Below are 12210 nucleotides of genomic sequence, written 5' to 3'. Positions count from 1 at the left end.
TATAGAGGGACTATACAATGGCAATGTACTTGAGTACAATATTATGGAAATGGAAGAGGATGCAGATGAAGATGAAGTGGGAGATACGATACTGCGGGAAGAGTTTGACAGAGCACTGAAAGACCTGAGTCGAAACAAGGCCCCGGGAGTAGACAACATGCCATTAGAATTACTGACAGACTTGGGAGAGCCAGTCCTGAAAAAACTCTACCATCTGGTGAGCAAGATGTACGAGACAGGCGAAATACCCTCAGACTTCAAGAAGAATATAATAATTCCGATCCCAAAGAAAGCAGGTGCTGACAGATGTGAAAATTAACGAACAATCAGTTTAATAAGTCACGGATGTAAAATACTAGCGCGTATTCTCTACAGACGAATGGAAAAACTGGTAGAAGCTGACCTCGGGGAAGATCAGTTTCGATTCCGTAGAAATAATGGAACACGTGAGGCAATACGGATCCTACGACTTATCTTAGAAGCTAGATTAAGGAGAGGCAAATTTACGTATCCAGCATTTGTAGACTTACAAAAAGCTTTTGACAATGTTCACTGGAATACTCTCTTTCAAATTCTGAAGGTGGCAGGGGTAAAATACAGGGAGCGAAAGGCTATTTACAATTTGTAGAGAAACCAGATGGCAGTTATAACAGTCGAGGGGTATGAAAGAGAAGCAGTGGTTGGGAAGGGAGTGAGACACGGTTGTAGCCTCTCCCCCATGTTATTCAATCTGTATGTTGAGCAAGCAGTGAAGGAAACAAAAGAAAAATTCGGAGTAGGTATTAAAATCCATGGAGAAGAAATAAAAACTTTGAGGGTCGCCGATGACATTGTAATTCTATCAGAGGCAGCGAAGGACTTGGAAGAGCAGTTGAACGGAATGGACAGTGTCTTGAAAGAAGGATATAAGATGAACATCAACAAAAGCAAAACGAAGATAATGGGATGTAGTCGAATTAAGTCGGGTGAGGATGAGGGAATTAGATTAGGAAATGAGACGCTTAAAGTAGTAAAGGAGTTTTGCTATTTGTGGAGCAAAATAACTGACGATGGTCGAAGTAGAGGGGATATCAAATGTAGACTGGCAATGGCAAGGAAATCGTTTCTGAAGAAGAGAAATTTGTTAACATCGAGTATTCATTTAAGTGTCAGGAAGTCGTTTCTGAAAGTATTTGTATGGAGCGTAGCCATGTATGGAAGTGAAACATGGACGATAACTAGTTTGGACAAGAAGAAAATAGAAGCTTTCGAAATGCGGGGTTACAGAAGAATGCTGAAGATTAGATGGGTAGATCATATAACTAATGAGGAGGTATTGAATAGGAATGGGGAGAAGAGAAGTTTGTGGCACAACTTGACCAGAAGAAGGGATCGGTTGGTAGGACATGTTCTGAGTCATCAGGGGATCACAAATTTAGCATTGGAGGGCAGCGTGGAGGGTAAAAATCGTAGAGGGAGATCACGAGATGAATACACTAAGCAGATTCAGAAGGATGTAGGTTGCATTAAGTACTGGGAGATGAAGAAGCTTGCACAGGATAGAGTGGCATGGAGAGCTGCATCAGACCAGTCTCAGGACTGAAGACCACAATAAAAACAACAACATCATTTTACACAGGAGAATGACGTAGCAAGTTCGCAAAGGAAGAGAGCCTTCACTCTGGACTGTATTTTTATCTACGTAGGTTATCCCACCGGAAAAATTAAATCTGCGAACTTCGCAAAGTGACACAAGCCTCAGTCCATATTTATCGGGTTTTGGGGATATGAATGTTGAAAGGAGGGCTCCCTCTGAAACTAAGAAGAGTTTCATTGACAGTCACATACACGGAAGGGGTATAATATTTAACACGGTTTGCATTGAAAATGTCCTACACTTTATGAATGAGCGCTAATAAATCATTTCTGCTTCTCTCATCACGTGTTTGTTTAGAACAAAATCTGAAATGTGAAAGAAGAAATTTGAATCAGCTTTTAGACATCACTCAACTGAAAAATGAATGAAAAAATTTTTGGGAATGAAGTCAGAGGTCCCAGTAGGTCCACAAAGAAAGAAAAAATCCGATAAGTGCTTTCAGCTCCATGTCATCTCTAGGTCCAGTGCCCTTTTCGAACTTCGGGGTCAAGACCTGTCATTTACTGAATTCTTAATGAGTGTGAAGTATAATGTTCAGAACAATATATTCACTCACACATAATTCAAAACAGGAGAGAGCTGTTTTGCTGTTCGGGCCTTTCGTTTTGCACCAGGAATGTGACTCACAATATTTCTTCGGGTATTCTGGTTGATAATTTCTCAGTGGTAACGGCGTCCAGATGGTCTCTCCCTCCTTCCCCAAAACGAAGTCTCTACCTTCACAGTTGTCTAAATCCGACTGTTGTAAAGGAGCCCGATTTTCTTCGGGAGCAACGAAGAACTCATCAGACACTGTATCGTCGTTCGGCAAAGCTTTGTCTTCCACATCTCTGTGTGTTTCTTCAAACTGTTCAAATGGCTCTAAGCACTATGGGACTTAACATCTGAGGTCATCAGTCCCCTAGACATAGAACTACTTAAACCTAACTAACCTAAGGACATCACACACCTCCATGCCCCAGGCAGGATTCGAACTTGCGACCGTAGCAGCAGCACGGTTCCGGACTGAAGCGCCTAGAACCGCTCGGCCACAGCGGCCGGCCCTGTTTCTTCGATATCCTCGTCTTCAAGTGGCTCTTCTCTCTCTTGTTGTCCCACACTGTTATGATTTGCTCCTCACCAATGAACCAAGGGCCTCCCCAACTACCTGACACCTTCTCAACAAAGGAAACCCTGAAAGAGCAAAGTGTTAAATTCAGGGTGCAAAAAATAATACCTCTCCGAAATACGCGTATTGACAAAAAACGGCTGTTTCTCGTTTCGAGTCTTATCGGTGACGCAGACAGTCAAAACAATTCTTACACAGCTCAAAAGCTTGAAAATCGAAGATAAAAAAATTTCTGCTTGTGTCATATTTTTTTACACGGGCTCCCACTCAGGGTTCCCTCGGGTAATCAAAAGGGTAGGAGTTACTGACCTGCAAGAACGATGCCGCCTTGTCAATCTCTCGAGAACTACTGAGGAGGAAGCTATTCAAGGAGGGACTAGAGGGAGGCAAGAAGGCGACTGGGCGGGGGGTAAAAGTGCGCGACGGAATATTAAGACGATTCTCATAATCGTTTACAAGAGTTCCTGAGCGAGATGTCACAGGGATGAAACCTGTGTCGATGCAGAATGTGTAAGAGACCTACGTAACTGTTGCCACCTCCACTTGCGATTGTGTGGGAGCTAATGTGCGGATCAACTGCAACAGCACCAAGAACATTAGTTTGTCCCACATCTGTCGCCACTTGTTTCCTTCTGTTACGTTGTCTAGGTGTTACATTACCAATTTCACGTGGTTGGTTGAAGAGCGTGATGTATAATTGCATCATATTTCGTACAAGAACGATCTGCGGTATTCCTACACTCTCCACACACCATGAGCTTGTCGGCTTTATATGCCTTGGTAAATCCCATCGTCCACTCAGGACCTACTGCTAGGACTATCACACAGTAACTGATCAGCAAGTCACGCTGCACGCAAGGAACACACAAGCACACTGTAAGCAAAAGTAAAAACATCGTATGTACCAAATACACAGGTTAAATATGACAAATAAGCTTCGGTGTGGAGACATCAAAATACTATATCACGTAAACGTCACGCGCTAGAATTCTGCAACGAAAAACAACGACATCCTAATTTGCCCTCCAATAAGTCTGTTAATGTCAATACGCGTAGTTCAATTTAAAGAAGTGTGTGTTGCCACAAAAATACACATTCTATGTTTTCTTACAATCTGTTTATTGGCTAAGAGTATGAGCTTGTGACTGCTACTCCATTCTGTTAAAACCGTACATCAATAACACTTTCTATTTCCGCAATATCTATGGTGAAAATTTTAGGTGGTTCGCCCTGTATACACAACACCTGTCTAGCAAAATATTACTTGAGATGACACGTCTATTCTGTCAAAATCAGTAAGCTGCAGAAAACTTCCAACATGAGCGAAAGTACACAGGGTGGTCAGACACAGTTTGGTTTAATTAGGATTCAAGTTAATTAATCAAGCAGGTCACAGCGCGCGCGAATTTCAGCAGCTTGTCAGAGCAATCCAAAAACTGGACACTGGGCGGCAGCGTGGATCTCTTGTTTGTTTTGAGGAAACAAAACAAACAACTCTTTTGATAACACCGTCTGTGGCAGGCTGCTTGAATTTGCAAGTAATGGCCCGATTTAATAACTTCAATTCTAAGTGCACTGAAGCGCCAAAGAAACTGGAATAGGCATGCGTATTTCAATAGAGAGATATGTAAACAGGTAGCTGCGGTTGGCGACACCTATATAAGACAAGTGTCGGCGTAGTTGTTAGATCGGTTACTGCTGCTGCAATGTCAGGTAATGAATATTTAAGTGAGTTTGAACGTGGTGTTACAGTCGGCGCGCCAGCGATGGGACACAGTACCTCCGAGGCAGCGGTGAAGTGCGGATTTTCCCGTACGACCATTTCATGAGTGTACCGTGAATATCAGGAATCCGGTAAAGCATCAAATCTTCGACATATCTGCGGCCGGGAAAGATTCAGCAAGAACGGAACCCTTGATGACTGCACAACACAAAGGTTTACTTCTCGCCTGGGCCCGTCAAGAACGGCATTGGACTGTTGATGATTGGAAACATGTTGCCTGGTCCGACGAGTCTCGTTTCAAATTGTATCAAGCGGATGAACGTGTACGGGTATGGAGACAATCTCATGAATCCATGCACACTGCATGTCAGCAGGGGACTCCTCCAGCTGGTGGAGGTTCTATAACGGTGTGCGGAGTGTGCAGTTGGAGTGATATGGGACCCCTGATACCTCTAGGTACAACTCTGACAGGTGACAAGTACGTAAACATCCTGTCTGATCACCTGCATCCATTCATACCCATCGTGCATTCCAACGGAAGTGGGCAATTCCAGCAGGACAATGTCACATTCCATACACGCATAATTGCTACAGAGTGGCTGCAGGAATACTCTTCTGATTTTTTGATTGCACTAAATTATCAAACCCGTGGACAAGACAACAAAAAAAATAAATTTTGCAAAATACCATTAGAAGAATGTCAATTACCAAATCTACACATGCAATATAGACTACAATTACTAAACTACAAATTACTACAACAATCCTACTGTCTACTATTTCCACAATCAGAAGAATTCCAAGGGACGATCCGAAGCAGCGGTCGCCACGTGCATGGGGGCTTAATTAAAATAAAATGCAAATAATTTTAATCTTTTGATTTATTAGCTGTCTGTTCAGTTACGAAGTCTCGTAACGGTTGGCCCTGACTGGTATTATTACGCTATCTGACTGCATAGAACAATAACAAAGAATGAAATGGAAATTTTCATTAACACAATTAATTAATTAAGTCCCCAGCAACTATAAAACCTACGAAACCAAAGCACAAGTGTAACTGTTCTGTGTGTGGAAGTATGACTCAACGTACGCATCTGGCACGGTTCTTCTTCAATAACACAAGAAATTTTAAATATCATTTATACTGAATTAATTAAAGAAAATAAAAATACCATAATTACTCAAGAAAACCAGAATTACACACTAATACAAGAACACAAGCCAGATGCTTTGTTGACTGAACCTGTAATGACGCATTATTTAAAACATGGAAATAATGAAAAATAAATCAAGTTTCGTTACCTTCATATATTGACCAAAATCACTCTAATCATTACAATATATCTCCACACCGACTCGCTATTACCACATGTCAACAAGAACTTTTCAGTATCACATCTCAGCAAGCACTCCCTACTAGCACATCTCAACAAACACTCTCTGCTACGAGTTCTTAACAAAGACTGACTACCACGAGCTCTCCCCAAGCACTGCCCACTACGACATCTCAATAATCACTCTCTGCTACGAGTTCTTAACAAGCACTGACTACTACGAGTTCTCAACAACCACTGCCCACTACGACATCTCAATAATCACTGCCAGTGGAGGCGGCGGAACAATACTCTCTAGCGCGATCTCTGGCGCTGTGGCTCAGTGTAGCCACCTTTCATATGCCCTTCCTCCACGGGCTAGAATTTGATGGTATTTTTGCCAGCATTGGTGGTGAAAATACCACCAAATTCGTCAAAAAAAAATACAGACAAAAATAAAAGATAATATTCATGCGTAAATATCATATTACTAGATAAAATTTTGGCTTTGCACTGACCTTTCAATAACCGAATATATAAAATACAGTAAGCAATACAAATTCTTTCATACATGTGACTTTACATAACAGTTTACACAAGTATTATGTGGTTAATCAGTTCAATCAATAGCGTCAGCAATGACGAATATGTGCAGGTAAGAGTCTCATAACTTTTCACAAACAGTAATACACAAAAAATCAGTTTATACAAATATTCACATAAACGCTTTCCATAGCCCAAGAATAAGCAGTTGACAGTTCCAGCAGTAGCACCCAGCAATGGTCAACATGTGCAAATACCAACAAGTAACATTATTTCAGTAGAAACAGTCCATCAGTGGCACCCAGTAATGTTGAATAGGTGCAGACACCAACAAGTAACACCATTTCAGTATAAGCAGTTCCATTAGTGGCACCAGCAATGTTGAGCAGGTGTACACAGCAACAGGTGACATCATTTCGGTAGAAGCAGTCCATCAGTGGCACCCAGCAATGTTGAGCAGGTGCAGACACCAACAGGTGACATCTTTTCAGTAGAAGCAGTCCATCAGTGGCACCCAGCAATGTTGAGCAGGTGCAGACACCAACAAGTAACACCATTTCAGTAGAAGCAGTCCATCAGTGGCACCCAGCAATGTTGAGCAGGTGCAGACATCAACAGGTGACATCTTTTCAGTAGAAGCAGTCCATCAGTGGCACCCAGCAATGTTGAGCTGGTGCAGACATCAACAAGTAACGCCATTTCAGTATAAGCAGTTCCATTAGTAGCACCAGCAATGTTGAGCAGGTGCAGAAACCAACAAGTGACATCATTTCAGTAGAAGCAGTCCATCAGTGGCACCCAGCAATGTTGAGCAGGTGCAGACAGCAACAGGTGACATCTTTTCAGTAGAAACAGTCCATCAGTGGCACCCAGCAATGTTGAACAGGTGCTGACCGCAGTCCATAATATTCACTTTCACTAATCACATTGTTCATCAGCAGAAATTAAACATGACTAAATGTCACACATCATGTTGAAAAGTGCAGCACCATCACTAATCAGACAGTTCAGGCATGAACAATAGTTTGAATACACATACAATGCTTTTACACTAAACATACAAATCATAATAAACACACAAATGATATCAGATAATTGTCATATTAAATATTACAAATACACAAATATCAGTAAACCTATAATTTTTATGGGTGTCAGTGCAAGCCACAACAACAAGTAAAATAATATTTAGGAGATAGGTTGGTACCAATTTAGGATAGGGAAAGGAAAACACACAAAAAACACTCACTCATCTTTCATCCACATTAGTGCTACTGTGTAATTGAATAGTGTTAACTGTGTAAATGCAATTCTGTCAAAATTTTATGTTCATCATGTGTATCAAGTAGTAGTGGCAGCAATGTATAACAGTCAATAATAGTTAGTCAGCGTCATAGTCATCATGTCAAGACCAATGTTTGCCAAGCCAGATCAAATTGTACGGTTGCTGAACAACTGTCAATGAGCCAAGATATGCAATTACTTCCTCTCTCCAAAAAAAAAAAGTATACAGCTTAGTGATTTAACAAAGTGTGTGTGTAGACAATCTTCCTGCTACTTTAGTGTTCTAGTCTGCCATCTTTATCCTCCTTGTTCCATATAGACCAACGAAAAAAAAAAAATGCTCCTCACTTACTTCACCTCTTATCCACCAAAACTCCAATAATCATCAGCATCACATAATCTCAATACTTCAATAATACCTCTTCAATACGTCGATCATCAATATCATTTACCTTACCTATTGTCCACGAAAACTCCAATAATCATCAACTTCACATAACCTCAATACCTCAATCATACCTCTTCAATACGTCGATATATATAAACCTCAGCACCAATATCATTTCACTTCCATAACAACTCTTTCCTCTAGTCAGTCTCCTCGAACAAGTACAGACAAAATCCTAGTGCAAACTTCAATTCAGCATCCCATACAATCCGAAGACACAGTGTCCACACACAACCTCTGTGTAATCCATCTGACCCAAATTTTCTACTCATTATAAATTATAAGATACATTTTGGTTCCTTGTCCATCATTAAATAAAAGAAATGCATACATGACCTCTAACAGCCTTTAGTTTGAATAACTTTCAGTAAGTAAGTACGATTACGAAGTGTTAATGATCATAATACACTCCTGGAAATGGAAAACAGAACACATTGACACCGGTGTGTCAGACCCACCATACTTGCTCCGCACACTGCGAGAGGGCTGTACAAGCAATGATCACACGCACGGCACAGCGGACACACCAGGAACCGCGGTGTTGGCCGTCGAATGGCGCTAGCTGCGCATCATTTGTGCACCGCCGCCGTCAGTGTCAGCCAGTTTGCCGTGGCATATGGAGCTCCATCGCAGTCTTTAACACTGGTAGCATGCCGCGACAGCGTGGACGTGAACCGTATGTGCAGTTGACGGACTTTGAGCGAGGGCGTATAGTGGGCATGCGGGAGGCCGGGTGGACGTACCGCCGAATTGCTCAACACGTGGGGCGTGAGGTCTCCACAGTACATCGATGTTGTCGCCAGTGGTCGGCGGAAGGTGCACGTGCCCGTCGACCTGGGACCGGACCGCAGTGACGCACGGATGCACGCCAAGACCGTAGGATCCTATGCAGTGCCGTAGGGGACCGCACCGCCACTTCCCAGCAAATTAGGGACACTGTTGCTCCTGGGGTATCGGCGAGGACCATTCGCAACCGTCTCCATGAAGCTGGGCTACGGTCCCGCACACCGTTAGGCCGTCTTCCGCTCACGCCCCAACATCGTGCAGCCCGCCTCCAGTGGTGTCGCGACAGGCGTGAATGGAGGGACGAATGGAGACGTGTCGTCTTCAGCGATGACAGTCGCTTCTGCCTTGGTGCCAATGATGGTCGTATGCGTGTTTGGCGCCGTGCAGGTGAGCGCCACAATCAGGACTGCGTACGACCGAGGCACACAGGGCCAACACCCGGCATCATGGTGTGGGGAGCGATCTCCTACACTGGCCGTACACCACTGGTGATCGTCGAGGGGACACTGAATAGTGCACGGTACATCGAAACCGTCATCGAACCCATCGTTCTACTATTCCTAGACCGGCAAGGGAACTTGCTGTTCCAACAGGACAATGCACGTCCGCATGTATCCCGTGCCACCCAACGTGCTCTAGAAGGTGTAAGTCAACTACCCTGGCCAGCAAGATCTCCGGATCTGTCCCCCATTGAGCATGTTTGGGACTGGATGAAGCGTCGTCTCATGCGGTCTGCACGTCCAGCACGAACGCTGGTCCAACTGAGGCGCCAGGTGGAAATGGCATGGCAAGCCGTTCCACAGGATTACATCCAGTATCTCTACGATCGTCTCCATGGGAGAATAGCAGCCTGCATTGCTGCGAAAGGTGGATATACACTGTACTAGTGCCGACATTGTGCATGCTCTGTTTCCTGTGTCTATGTGCCTGTGGTTCTGTCAGTGTGATCATGTGATGTATCTGACCCCAGGAATGTGTCAATAAAGTTTCCCCTTCCTGGGACAATGAATTCACGGTGTTCTTATTTCAATTTCCAGGAGTGTATTTCACAGTGTGTACACCACTTCAAGAATTATGGCAAACAGAAGCAAACATGTGGAGTATTTCTTGTGTCAAGTGTCACTTCCTATTTCAATTACTCACGAAAAATGCAGTGTAATAACTGTCAATGGTCTAACCTAGTGTTGGTATGTCATGTAGTTAGCTTCCTTCCTATTAGCATAAATTTATACAGCTTCCATAAAACCTCCATCTCATATGACTTCTATGAAGTTTCTTGTACTAATGTCGTTCGTAGCATTATAGCAGTTCATTTTCTTATCTTAAAAATATCAGGCACTGAGCGTAAGCAAAACATGCAATAGCGAGTAAATATACCAGTAGAGAACAGAATGTCAACAAATGGATACAGCACAATTCCTACACGAGGCTCTGCCAAGCGAACAATCTATAATTAATACCACAGTGTAACCTAAACTCTATGTACGTACACAGTATATCAGCATTGCTATATTCTAAATTGAAGAGTAGTTGTGACAACAAACAGAAATGTGTAAATATGCAATCCATACGCACAGCAGCAAACATATATCTTACGTAATAAACAAGTCATTAGCGTCATATCAGCATAAGCAAATAAATGTTCATATGTAATCTTAATAAGTAAACATGAAGGCGCAAGCAGATAAATCACAAAGTATAACTTACATACGTAACCATATCAGCACAATTAATCAGGTGACAATTAAAATGTAAATAAATAAACACAGCAGGCACATAATAAAAAAATATGACATCAGTGAAAAAGCATAGCAGCCAAGCGATGCATAATATACATAAGTAATAACACTGTTCATTAATCAATAATTGTCAAAATCAGCAAATGTATACAAGCACGTCGCTTCACAAGTAAATTCATAGAACATGAAATTAGCATAAAGTATGAATCACGTAATCGCGAGCAGCAAATTACATCTAAAATACGTACCTAAGTGGAATTATGTTACCTGAAAAATAAACTCAATTAATAGTTACCCTTTTTTAGTTTATTACTTTTTTTTTTTAAATTACATTCTTCCTGAAATTTTCTCCATAGCAAGTCGTCTTAACGTCGGACACGCACAGAATTTACCTGAAGGTCTTAAATATTTTATACAACCATATCCTGAAAAATACTGAACGTTAATAACATAATTTATAAAGTCACTATAGCTTTATACTGAATTTAATCCGAGAAAATTAGACTGTGTATTTGTTTACGTCTGTCAGTGCATTCGCACTGAGCGCTCGATCAGCTGTAGGCGCGTGACGTAGGAAGTAATTGTTTGCGGTCAACGACTGCCTTGTGCGGCGCGCAGACTGACTGTTGCTTTGAGTATGTGCCGCCGCCAAAACATAGCGCGGTATCCTTGTATTCTCTGCCTGTTTACATGTAGCTGTTAGTTTTTCTAAAGTATGTCATTCCACAAAAATTTTTACGTTCGATATATGATATATTCCCTTAGAGCGCCGAGATTTAAGAGTTTCTACTTCAACAGTATTATCATGTATAATTTTGCGAATCCTATATGGACCGTTATAAAGCAGAAAAAATTTGCGACACAAGCCTTTTCCTTTATGAGACAAACGATGAGACTTAATTAACACCTTTTGACCAACTGACAAGATTTTTAAACGACCAGGACGTTTAGCTGATTTCTCTCTTCTTGCAGCCGCAGACGCAATATTTCGTAGAGCCAGGTTGACAACTTCAGAATGCCGCAGTTTCCGTGAAGGCGGAAAAGGAACGATTTCAGAAATGCGATTTAACGGTGCTTTATTTTTTAATATCAATAGAGGCGGTAAAAAAGTTGAATCATTAGGGAGTTCATTCAGAATGTTTTGAAAAGTATGAAGATACTGATTCCAAGTTCTGTGATTCTGATGACAATAAAGACGGCACAATTTATTGATTTCCTTCATCCATCTCTCTGAAGCATTAGATTGAGGGTGAAAAAGTGAAATAAAAATTGGTTTAATCTTACGACGCCGTAGAGTACGAAGCCAAATTTTAGAGCGAAACTGTGATCCATTATCTGATATAACCTTATCAACATGACCAACTTCTTTAAGAAAATGTTTGATGAAAGCATTAGATACTGAACGAGCTGTTGCTTTGCGTAAAGGTGTAAAACACACATATTTTGATTTCAATTCCACTGCCACGAAAATGTACGCAAAACCATTAGTAGAACGAACCACTGGACCGAACAAATCGACTGCAGCCATGTCCTTTAATTTCGCTGGAATGATAGGAAACAACGGTGCTCTGTGAGAAACAGTTGGCGGCTTAGCCTGTTGACATAATTTGCATTTGGCAAGAACAGAACG

The sequence above is a fragment of the Schistocerca nitens genome, chromosome 2 (assembly GCF_023898315.1).
Source record: "Schistocerca nitens isolate TAMUIC-IGC-003100 chromosome 2, iqSchNite1.1, whole genome shotgun sequence".
In the NCBI taxonomy this organism is placed as follows: domain Eukaryota; kingdom Metazoa; phylum Arthropoda; class Insecta; order Orthoptera; family Acrididae; genus Schistocerca; species Schistocerca nitens.
Note: the sequence above shows the minus strand (reverse complement) of the source record.